The sequence below is a fragment of the Anolis sagrei genome, chromosome 5 (assembly GCF_037176765.1).
Source record: "Anolis sagrei isolate rAnoSag1 chromosome 5, rAnoSag1.mat, whole genome shotgun sequence".
NCBI lineage: Eukaryota > Metazoa > Chordata > Lepidosauria > Squamata > Dactyloidae > Anolis > Anolis sagrei.
In genome coordinates this window covers 54,070,795-54,081,756 of record NC_090025.1, presented here as the reverse complement: position 1 = coordinate 54,081,756, position 10,962 = coordinate 54,070,795, and the positions used below count along the sequence as shown (strand labels likewise).

At 41.1% G+C, this 10,962-nt stretch overlaps 1 pseudogene; it reads right to left on the bottom strand.

Annotated features, from left to right (window-relative positions):
• Window positions 1-5,798: 5,798 nt before the first annotated feature.
• Window positions 5,799-6,749, bottom strand: LOC132777251 (protein regulator of cytokinesis 1 pseudogene; annotated as a pseudogene).
• Window positions 6,750-10,962: the final 4,213 nt, after the last annotated feature.

Below are 10,962 nucleotides of genomic sequence, written 5' to 3'. Positions count from 1 at the left end.
TACGCAATGGAATAGCAAACTCAGAGTAGTGGTCATGGGATAGTATTTGGCTATGCAACCTCAGCACTACATATTGAAAGTGAGGTGGTTTCATAAACCTCGTGCCTTCCAGAAGTAAAATCTTCATGATGTTGAAGCAGATTAACTCAGGTACTAAGGAATCTTTGGGGATTATGTGAGTTTAAAAATAAGTACGCTTTCCTTCAATGGGACTTTGTCTTTTCAGGAACTACAACAGATCTTTACAGCAGATAAAATCAAAACATAAAATTGGCAGGCAAAGACTTGAATAGTTAGTGCCAATTCATGGCTAACATCCTTTGTTTTTCATTCCATAGCATGCTAAGGGCTCCACCAGAGAAGGGAAATACACCTGAAGATTGAAGTACCGTATATACTCAAGTATAAGCCAACCCGAATATAAGCCAAAGCATCTAATTTTACCACAAAAAAACTGTGAAAATAGATTGACTCGAGTATAAGCCGAGGGTGGGAAATACTGCAGCTACTGGCAAATTTCAAAATAAAAATAGATACCAATACATTTACATTAATTGAGGCATCAGTAGGTTAAATGTTTTTGAATATTTACATAAAACTGTAGTTTAAGATAAGACTGCCCAACTCTGATTAAACCATTATTCTAAACTTCTTCAATGTAAATGTGCTTACGTATCCCCCAGTGGCGCAGTGAGTTAAACTGCTGAGTTGAACTTGTTGACCGAAAGGTTGCAGGTTCAAATCCGGGGAGCGGAGTGAGCTCCCGCTGTTAGCCCCAGCTTCTGCAAAACCTAGCTGTTCGAAAACATGCAAATATGAGTAGGTCAATAGGTACCGCTCCAGCGGTAAGGTAATGGCACTCCATACAGTCATGCTGGCCACGTAACCTTGGAGGTGTCTATGGAGAACACCAGCTCTTAGGCTTAGAAATGGAGATGAGCACCAACCCCCAGAGTCGGACACAAGTAGACTTAATGTTAGGGGAAAACCTTTACCTTTACCTTTTATCCTTCCAATAATAATAAAGAGAGTAAAATAATAACTGTAATAATAATAATAATAATAATAATGTTGTTCATTCGTTCAGTCGTCTCTGACTCTTCGTGACCTCATGGACCAGTCCACGCCAGAGCTCCCTGTCGGCCGTCACCACCCCCAGCTCCTTCAAGGTCAGTCCAGTCACTTCAAGGATGCCATCCATCCATCTTGCCCTTAGTCGGCCCCTCTTCCTTTTGCCTTCCACTTTCCCCAGCATAATTGTCTTCTCTAGGCTTTCTTGTCTCCTCATGATGTGGCCAAAGTACTTCAACTTTGTCTCTAGTATCCTTCCCTCCAATGAGCAGTCGGGCTTTATTTCCTGGAGGATGGACTGGTTGGATCTTCTCGCAGTCCAAGGCACTCTCAGAACTTTCCTCCAACACCACAGCTCAAAAGCATCAATCTTCCTTCGCTCAGCCTTCCCTAAGGTCCAACTCTCACATCCGTAGGTGACTACAGGGAATACCATGGCTTTGACTAGGCGGATCTTTGTTACCAGTCTGATGTCTCTACTCTTTACTATTTTATCGAGACTGGACATTGCTCTCCTCCCAAGAAGTAAGCGTCTTCTGATTTCCTGGCCACAGTCTGCATCTGCAGTAATCTTTGCGCCTAGAAATACAAAGTCTGTCACGGCCTCCACATTTTCTCCCTCTATTTTCCAGTTGTCAGTCATTCTTGTTGCCATAATCTTGGTTTTTTTGATGTTTAGCTGCAACCCAGCTTTTGCACTTTCTTCTTTCACCTTGATTAGAAGGCTCCTCAGCTCCTCCTCGCTTTCGGCCATCAGAGTGGTGTCAAAAATAATAATAATGAGAGTAAAATAATAAAAGTAATAATAACAATAATAAAGTAAAATAATAAATGTAATAATAATAATAATAAATAATCTTGACTCAAGTATAAGCCGAGGGGGACTTTTTCAGCCAAAAAAGGGACTGAAAACTAGGCTTATACTCAAGTATATACAGTATTTGTCGCTATAGTTCTTTTCTTTTTAAAAATCCAAACAACGTTTCTGACTATGGCTCCATCCACACTGCCATATAATGCAGTTTGGAACTGGATTATATGGTTAGTGTTGCTTATATAATGCAGTTTAACTGCATTTTTTTAAAAAAGGTCTACTGAGATTTTTTAAATTTTCATGAACTGCTGTTTAATTTATAAACATAAATTAAACAAGGTATTTTGCTTATGCTTATATCTTTAGTTCCATTTTAAACTAGGAATTTTAAAAATAAAATAAAATAAGGAAAATGAAACCACTTGGGAAGTAACCCCTGGATTTGTTTTAGAATAGTGTTTCTCAACCTTGGGGTCGGGACTTCTGCGGCAGTCGTGAGGGGGTGCCAGAGGTTTTGCCAAAGATAATCAGAAAACAGTATTTTCTGTTGGTTGTGAGGATTCTGTGTGGGAAGTCTGACCCAATTCGATAATTGGTGGAGTTCGGAATGCTCTTTGATTGTAGATGAACTATAAATCCCAGCAATGACAACTCCCAAATGTCAAGGTCTATTTCCTCCAAATTCTACCAGTGTTCACATTTAGGCATATTGAGGATCCGTGCCAAGTTTGGTCCAGTTCCATTGTTGTTCAGTACACAGTGCTCTCTGGATTGAGGTGAACTACAACCCCAAAATTGAAGGTCAGTGCCCACCAAACCCTTCCAGTATTTTCTGTTGGTCGTTAGGAGTTCTGTGTGCCAAGTTTGGTTTGATTCCATTGTTGGTGGAGTTCAGAATGCTCTTTGATTGTAGGTTAACTATAAATACCAGCAACTCCAAAATGAAAAAAATCACACACACACACACCCAACACCACCAGTATTCAAATTTGAGCGTATTGGGTATTTGTGCCAAATTTGGTCCAGTGAATGAAAATACATCCTGCATATCAGATATTTACATTACGATTCATAACAGTAGCAAAATTACAGTTATGAAGTAGCAATGAAAATAATTTTATGATTGGGAGTCACCACAACATGAGGAACTGTATTAAGGGGTCACAGGATTAGGAAGGTTAAGAAACACTGTTCTAGAAGAATGCAACTTTATCTAACTGCAAAATCATTATCTGAAGAGGACCTGTAAGGAATGGGAAATCTGGCCTATATCTCTGGCTATTAAATCCTTCTAGGCTTTGTGAATCATTTTATCAGCCTTGCTCTTTAAAGTAGATGTGAAGCTACTGGTAGAAGAAAGGCTAGAGAGGAAGGCTGCCTTACAACAACAACAGCAACAAAACAAATTCTATAAGAGAAACAGGAGGAGAGAGAAAGAACGAAAAACATTTGCTCTTAAGATGGTATCATTATTGGGGACGATAGAATCAACACACCACCTTAGAACCTGGACTCTTAAGAACTTTTCTCCTTCCTTTTCCCACCTTTTCTACATATTCATATACCAACATTTGTCAGTGAAATAAAAATAATTCTGGTGGATCTGTATGAATAAAGTTCTATTTTTTCAGCCTAGGAATCTCTTTGTAGAAGTCTGTACATTGCTAACAAGTCACAGATGTCCTCATTTCAGGAACAGAAGCAAATAATTTATTTTCATAATTATTCATTCATTCCAAGATGCACTTGGGCATCTGTTATATAAGGTTTCTCAATGACAGCCCAAAACATCTGATGTATTGCATCCCACAATATCCGCGTACAGTAAAGACAGAAATTACATCTGCTTTGGAACCTGTAGAAACCACAATGTTTTCACAACAGTCAGCCCCAGGCATATCCTCTGGCTGCTGAAAATTTTGTATTGGATCCTTCTGGATGTTGAAAATCTTTTACTTGAAGAAATAACTGCAAATGATGATAGTTTTTTCTAAAGTATGGTACCCTGATCTTCAGAACAGTCTTCAAAATGCTGCGTCTTGTACATGCGTATGGTTTACATTGAAGAAAAAGTTGCACAGTGTTCATCTCTCCAAAATTTGAGACATCCATATAGGCTGCAGCAACATTCAGATATACCAGGCAAAGGAGGTCTGCTGAAATGTTTCCTTTCCCTTCCCACTAGACAGTGAATTTACAACAGAAGCTTCCATCTGATTGTTGGAGCCTCACTCATTGGTAGAAGATAGGTGGCAATGTCATTCTCTTGTAACCTGATTATCAACTGAATGGAGCTCCTTTAATCAATCTGGCAGCTACCTGACAAAGTAGGTTTAGGGGATCGGGCCACAAGATGTTACTTAGTAGCATATGCATGTTGAAGTTCTCCCAGAATATGGCTAGATTTTGGGAGGAAATAATCACATAAGTGGCAAGTTCTTGGTGGTATGGGCATACCAAATCTCCTGAGGAATCTGTATAATGACCAAGTAGCAACAGTAAGAACTGACCATGGAATAACAGACTGGTTAAAGATTGGGAAAAGCATACAGCAGGGTTGTATACTCACACCCAATCCATTCAACTTGTATGCAGAACATATCATGCGATGTGCAGGGCTTGATGAATGCAAGGCTGGGGTTAAAATTGCTGGAAGAAACATTAACAGCCTTAGATATACAGATGACACCACTTTGGTAGCCAAAAGTGAGGAGTTGCTGAGGAGCCTTCTAACCAAAGTGAAAGAAGGAAGTGCAAAAGCTGGGTTGCAGTTAAACAGCAATCACATGAGTAAATTTCATTTTGGAATGTTGCTTTATGTGCCCATTCTTTTGAATTTGTTACCTTTTCTTGGAAATTAAAAAAGGGAAACTAAACTTCTGATTTCCTTTTGTGGGCTAAAAGATTGGGACTTTGTTACTGGAAAGATTTTTCTCCAATAATGTTTGCAACATCTGAAAAAATGATGTATAGATGAGATTTACAAATGGGCTTACATTTTGAGTTTTGGATCATTTATATAATCATTCCTTCTCCTTTTGTGTTTTTATTTTCTACTTTTGCTGTACTGGAACGCTACTACATGTAACCCTGTATGAAGGATTTCTTTTTAAAAAAATTAAAAATAGCAATTAAAGTGGGATCCTAAAAAATAGTGGAAGTGAAGTCAAAATTCAAAAGCTATGAACCTCAGTTAGGGAGGGTCCCGCCTAGTGAGCTATGCTAACAGCCAATGTTTTTTGAATAGAGAGTGACCCACCAGGGTAAAGACAAAGACAGAGGCTTTAATTACAATCTGCAGAAGGGATGCAATGTACATCAAAGGATGCCAAAATATATGAGCATAACCATATTGGAACATGCAACCATTTTTATACAGTAAAAATCCTTGCATTCACATTATCTGTGTTTGAATTTTCTCTCTAGTGCTGAGGCTGGCTGGCTACCCCTTGCTCCTGATTGGCCAGGAGGCGGAACTGAGCTGGCTCATCTTTTGATTGGTGCAGGCTCCAGTGACACAGCCATGGATCCCCTCCTTGCGGGGTGGGAAAGCCCTGGGGTGGCCCTAGGTTTACCTAGGTGGAGGGAAGTCCCCAGGAAACATAGTCCATATTTGGAGGGATTAGGTTGTAATTTCAAAGACAATGGATGTCCAGGCATGGAGGTGACAGAAGAAGCCCTTCTTCCTCCCCATGTTTTGGCTTGAAAAGGCTGTTTCCAAGGCCAGCTTGCCTTGGAAAGGGGTGATATATAGGAGGAGGAGAAGTGGGGCTCACACTCTCCTCAATCCCTATCTACTGCTGACTGGATGGAAGCAGTTTGTTATGTGATGTATAGACAGCCCCCATTCCCATTTTTTCTCTTTAATTATCTTTAAAATACAATTCTAGCAAAAAGGTTCATTCCATTCCATTCAAACAACAGTAAAAATTGGCCCTGGCCCCACCATGAAACCCATGGAGAACCTCTTGTTGCTCTCATACATCATCTTTTCAATCTGGCACAATTTTTTGAGTTGGCTCTCCTGCCACTCACACTCCTTCTCCAGGTAGTGGAGGCACCACTGCTGTGCACATACTGCAGGAAGGGCTGCTCCTGCACCAGGAAGGGCTCCCGGTGCTCCTGCTCCCAGTGCTCCACCTGGTCCTGCAGCTCTGCTTCAAGCTTGGGGAGAATTTTCTGCAGCTTCACTGGCAGCTTCTCTTCTTTCAGAAGATTGCCTTCCACAGTTGGTGAAGCAGCAGGGGCCCAATGTCTTCTCTCAAGTTCCTGAAAGTGGCACCAGCTGTCTTCCCACTTGCAGATGCCTTTGAATAGTTCCTGGTGGGTCTTGTAATACTGCTTCACCGGCAAGATTTCTGTGTTGTGCAGCTGCAGGAGCTCCTCTGCGAAGTCATCCTGGAAAGAGCGCATCTGCTGCTCACTATAGAAGCACTTCTTCCAGTACCTGGCCAGCTCCACTAGGATGGCCTCCACTATGTTCTGGATGTTGTCACACTTGAGCTGCTCCATGAGATCTTCCTCCCACTGCACTGCATTCATGATCTTGGATCCAAAGCTCACCATGTTGGGGGCAAAGGCCTCCCTTTCCTCCTCAAGGACCTGCAGGTAGTTTCAGAGCCACCAGGATCCTGGAGCACAGATCCTCACACAGCGCTTCCTTCTGGCTTCTCTTGACCTTCAGTTGCTGCAGGAGCTCTTTGAGGGTGGTGATGTTCTTGGTGGAGAGGCAGAAAGCGTCCTTATCCTCACAGACCATATCTCGCTTGAAGCTGGTATCGGGGCTCTCTTCAATGCGATTTTTCATGGAGGAGGTTGATAGCGGTGTGGAGGTGATAGAGCCTGATGATCTTGCCAACGTCATCAAGGTGAAGTTCAATAGAGGGCGGGCAGGTGGTTTCAATGGACTTAGAAGCCTTGGATGCCTTTGAAGTGTTTGAAGTCGTTGAGGCCTTAGATAAAGCCTTCGGTGGGCCTGATGTCGATGGCGCTGCTGCAGTTGAAGGGGCCAAAGCCTGCTGGTAGAGAACTGCTCTGAGGCGGGAGGCTCTATTATTTCTTGCCTGAGCCATGAAGGTTTGGCAATGAGAGCATGAGCTCAATGACATGGCTCTCCCTGAGGCAGATGAGGCACTTAGTGTGACCGTCTGAGTCAAGTATTTACAATGTACATGGGACCCATCTCTTAAACCTTGTAGTCGACATAACAAAGTTCCGAAGAGCTGCTACAACGGCAGAAGAAAAGGAACTGGGGAGCATAGGGCCAGGGTGCCTTTTATGCCCTGGGGCGGAGTGGGCAGGGTTACCACCAAAAATAGAAAATATACAGCTTGGAAAGCTTTCGTTAGAGCCGGTGGAGGCGCAGTATACTCCACATGTGTGCATTCACAGAGGACTTGAAGAAGAAACAATATTTGATAGTAAGTCCCTTTTCAGCCTCCTTTCCTCATACCTAAGCTGTTCCTCATAAGATTTGGCTTCCAAACTTCTGATCACTTTGGTCTTCCCCCCTCTGAACGCATTCTATCTTGTTCATATCCCTCTTGAATTGTGATGCCCTAAACTGGATACTGTATTCCAAGTGAGGTTTGACCAAAGCAAAATAGAGTGGGACTGTGATATTTCTCAAACTAGACACTATACGCTTCTATTGATGCAGCTAGAAAGGGATTGGTTTTTATAGCTACTGCATCAGATTATTGACTCGTCTTCAGCTTGTGATTTACTAACACTCCCAGATTCCATTCCCAGGGTTCACCCATCGTGTATCCACATTTTATTTTTTCTGCCTGAGTGGAGCACCTTATATTTCTCCCTGTTGAAAATATATGTTGAAATTAGTCCCCTTCGGGGTGAGAAAGACAGGGTATAAATGTAGTAAACAAACAAACAAACAAATAAATATTTTGTTAGTTTTATCCCAGCTCTCTAATCTGTTAATGTCATTTTGGATTCTGATCCTGTTCTCTGGTGTATTAACTATAACCCCCAATTTGGTGTAAGATGCGAATCTGAAAAACATTATATGTATTGTACTGACCAAGTCATTGATTAAGATGTTGGATAGCACTGGACCCAAGAGAGAACCCAATGGCACGTGTCTCCAGGATGAGAAGGATCGATCCATTGGTAAGAATTATCTGGCTAGTTAACCAATTTATTCCTAATCCATGAACAGCATTATTATCTAGGCCATCATTCACAAGCTTCTTTGTGAAAATATTACGAGGGACCCTGTCAAATGCCTTGCTGAAATCAAGACATGCTGCATTCACAACTTTTTCATCTGCCAAACTTGTAACTAGAGAGTGAGAGAGGGAAGGTTCATCTGGCATGACTTGATTTTGAGAAACTTGTGTAAGGCATGCCAGACAAACCTTTCCCCCTTACCTATGATGCTTGGTAAGGCATAAAGCAATAGCAAATAAAGGGTTGCATTCAAGTGAATAGATGCAACCAAGGAAACCATAGCCTGTGTGACCTAAGCAGGGCTGCTGACACTAGGATGCCTTGAAGGTCTCTCATTCATTGCTCGAGGTAGAGGTAGATAGGTACAATCAAATTGTACTGTTGGTGAGCTTCTTTCTCGGGACTTATTTCCAGCATCAGGGAGAAAGGTGAGCATGTTTCCTCAATAACTTCCTGGGAGCAAGACTACATTAAAGGAAAGAGATGGTCCTCCTCCCTTCCCTTGTCACTGTGTTCAAGAACTCCTTTTCAGCCGCTCCACTGGTTGCTAGTTTGTTTCCGGGCACAATTCAAACTGCTGGTTATGAACTTTAAAGCCCTATACAGCTCAGGTCCAGGCTTCTTGACAGACTACATCTCCTTGAGCTCCTCCCCATAAATGTACCTTTTCATTGCTATCTCATCCAGTGTTCTATCATTTTATGTTGTGCATTTGGCCTGCCCACTGTGTTTTATTTTCCATTATGTTATTTTGTACTGTTTATTTTACTTGATTGGTTTATTTATTTTATGGTGATGTTATTTTGTTGTTTATATTTTATGTTGCTGTAATGTATCGTTGGGCTTGGCCTGAGTCCCCTTTGGGGAGATGGAGGTATAAATAAAAATTATGATGATGATGATGATGATGATTATTATTATTATTATTATTATTATTATTATGTTATAAACCTGCCCAGGCTCTGAGATCCACAAGAGAGAGGCCCTGCTCTCCGTCTCACCTGCTCTGCAAGCTTGTTTGGTGGGAACAAGAGAGAGGGCCTTCTTTCTCAGTGGCTGCCCCTCCACTCTGGAACTAGAACTTCCACTCTGGAAGACAGAATGGCCTCTTCTTTTTTGTCCTTCCGGCAACAGGCTGAAACCTTTTTGTTCAGGCAGTATTTTAGAGAAGAAAGATTTTAAGATCAAGACAGGGGTGCTGTGGTTTTAGCTATAAATAGATTTTTATTTGGTCTTTAGGGTTTGAACTGTTTATTTTTTTAATACTGCTAATGTTTAATTCTGTTTTAATGCCTCTCTTTTTATGTTTTAAAGTGTATATTGTGAGCCACCTTGAGTCTCTTTTTAGAGAGAAAAAACAGGATACAAATCATAATCATAATCAGAGCCACAAGACACCGATGGCACTTAGGAGGCAACACAAATGTTGAATCAGGGTTTGTGGGCATGGTTCCGCACAAATCTGTAGCCAGACGGGGGTGGTGGTAGTTTAAGGTTTCAACTCCCCACCCCTGACCCAAAATGTTTCAGGTTTTAAAAAATGGTTTATTCAGAATTGGTTAACCAGTTAAAATTCATAAGTAAACCAGGTTTCTTTTAACCTGAAACATTTTGGACGTGGGTGGGTTGAACCTTGAACTCACCCCCCTCCGGCGTAGATTGTTAACTGCAGCAAGTTAAAGGGAGTGGTCAACCCTGTTCAAACAGCTCCACTGGCTGCCAATAAGTTTCTGGTCCCAATTCAAGGTTCAGGTTATCATCTATAAAGCTCTAAATGGTTCAGGACCTGCCTATCTTTGTGACCGTATCTTCCCCTATGAGACCACACAGTCTCTAAGATCTTCTGGGGAGATCTCAGTTGCGGTTGGTAGAGATGAGAGAGAGGGCCTTCTCTGTGGTGGCCCCTCGGATCTGGAACTCTCTCTTCAGGAAGATCAGGCTAGTACTCTCCCTAACCACATTTCGTAAGGAACTAAAGATGTGATGTTCCACTGTGCATTTGATTGACAATTCCCTTGGCAGGTGGTCCCTAACCATGGCCTAAAATCAAGTCCCTGTATTTAATTACTGCACTTTTCAAGCTATAATGACTCTGTTATAATTACTCTATCCCCACATTGCTACATGATCTGTGCACTTTATTGACCAACCAATTTTCTAACTTATCTACACACCAGCCCCCCCCCCCCCCAATAATGAGATTTGAAGTATTTCTGGTTATTGCTTGTGATGCTTGCCTTACTATTGTTATTAATGTGGCGTTATGTTGTTTTTATATATTATATGCCATGTTTTTAACTGTATGTGTTTGGGCTTAGCCCCATGTAAGCCGCCCCGAGTCCCTTTGGGGAGATAGAGGCAGGATATAAAAATAAAGTAGTAGTAGTAGTAGTTGTTGTTGTTATTATTGGCACAGCTGCTTTGCTGATAACTACAGAATGGAACATGTACAACCACAAAAAGGATGGTTTTGTGTGTATTTTCATACGTATTGATTTATTTTAAAAGACAAACATATCTCCCTCTATTGCATGTTAATATCAAGAATATTAAGATATTACTAGTTGTACAGTAATGGATGTTGGAAATATTAGGCAAATAGATGTTGTATGCTACTAGATGTTTCCGTGTTTGCTTGTTCGTTCAGATCAATTCCCATTCTTCCTACTTAGAAAGAGATGTATATACATCTCTTTAAACAGATTTTCTAAAATGTTTGATATATACTGATTATTGTGGTGAAATTAAGGGTTTGATTTTTAGGTTCAATAAGGTCTACTAGCCATTTTGAATATTTTCTCATTTTGAGTGGAAAGACGGGATCAAAAAAAAATTAATTAATACAATATTGTATTTCTCTATTTCCACTACTTGTAGGTGAAAGGACA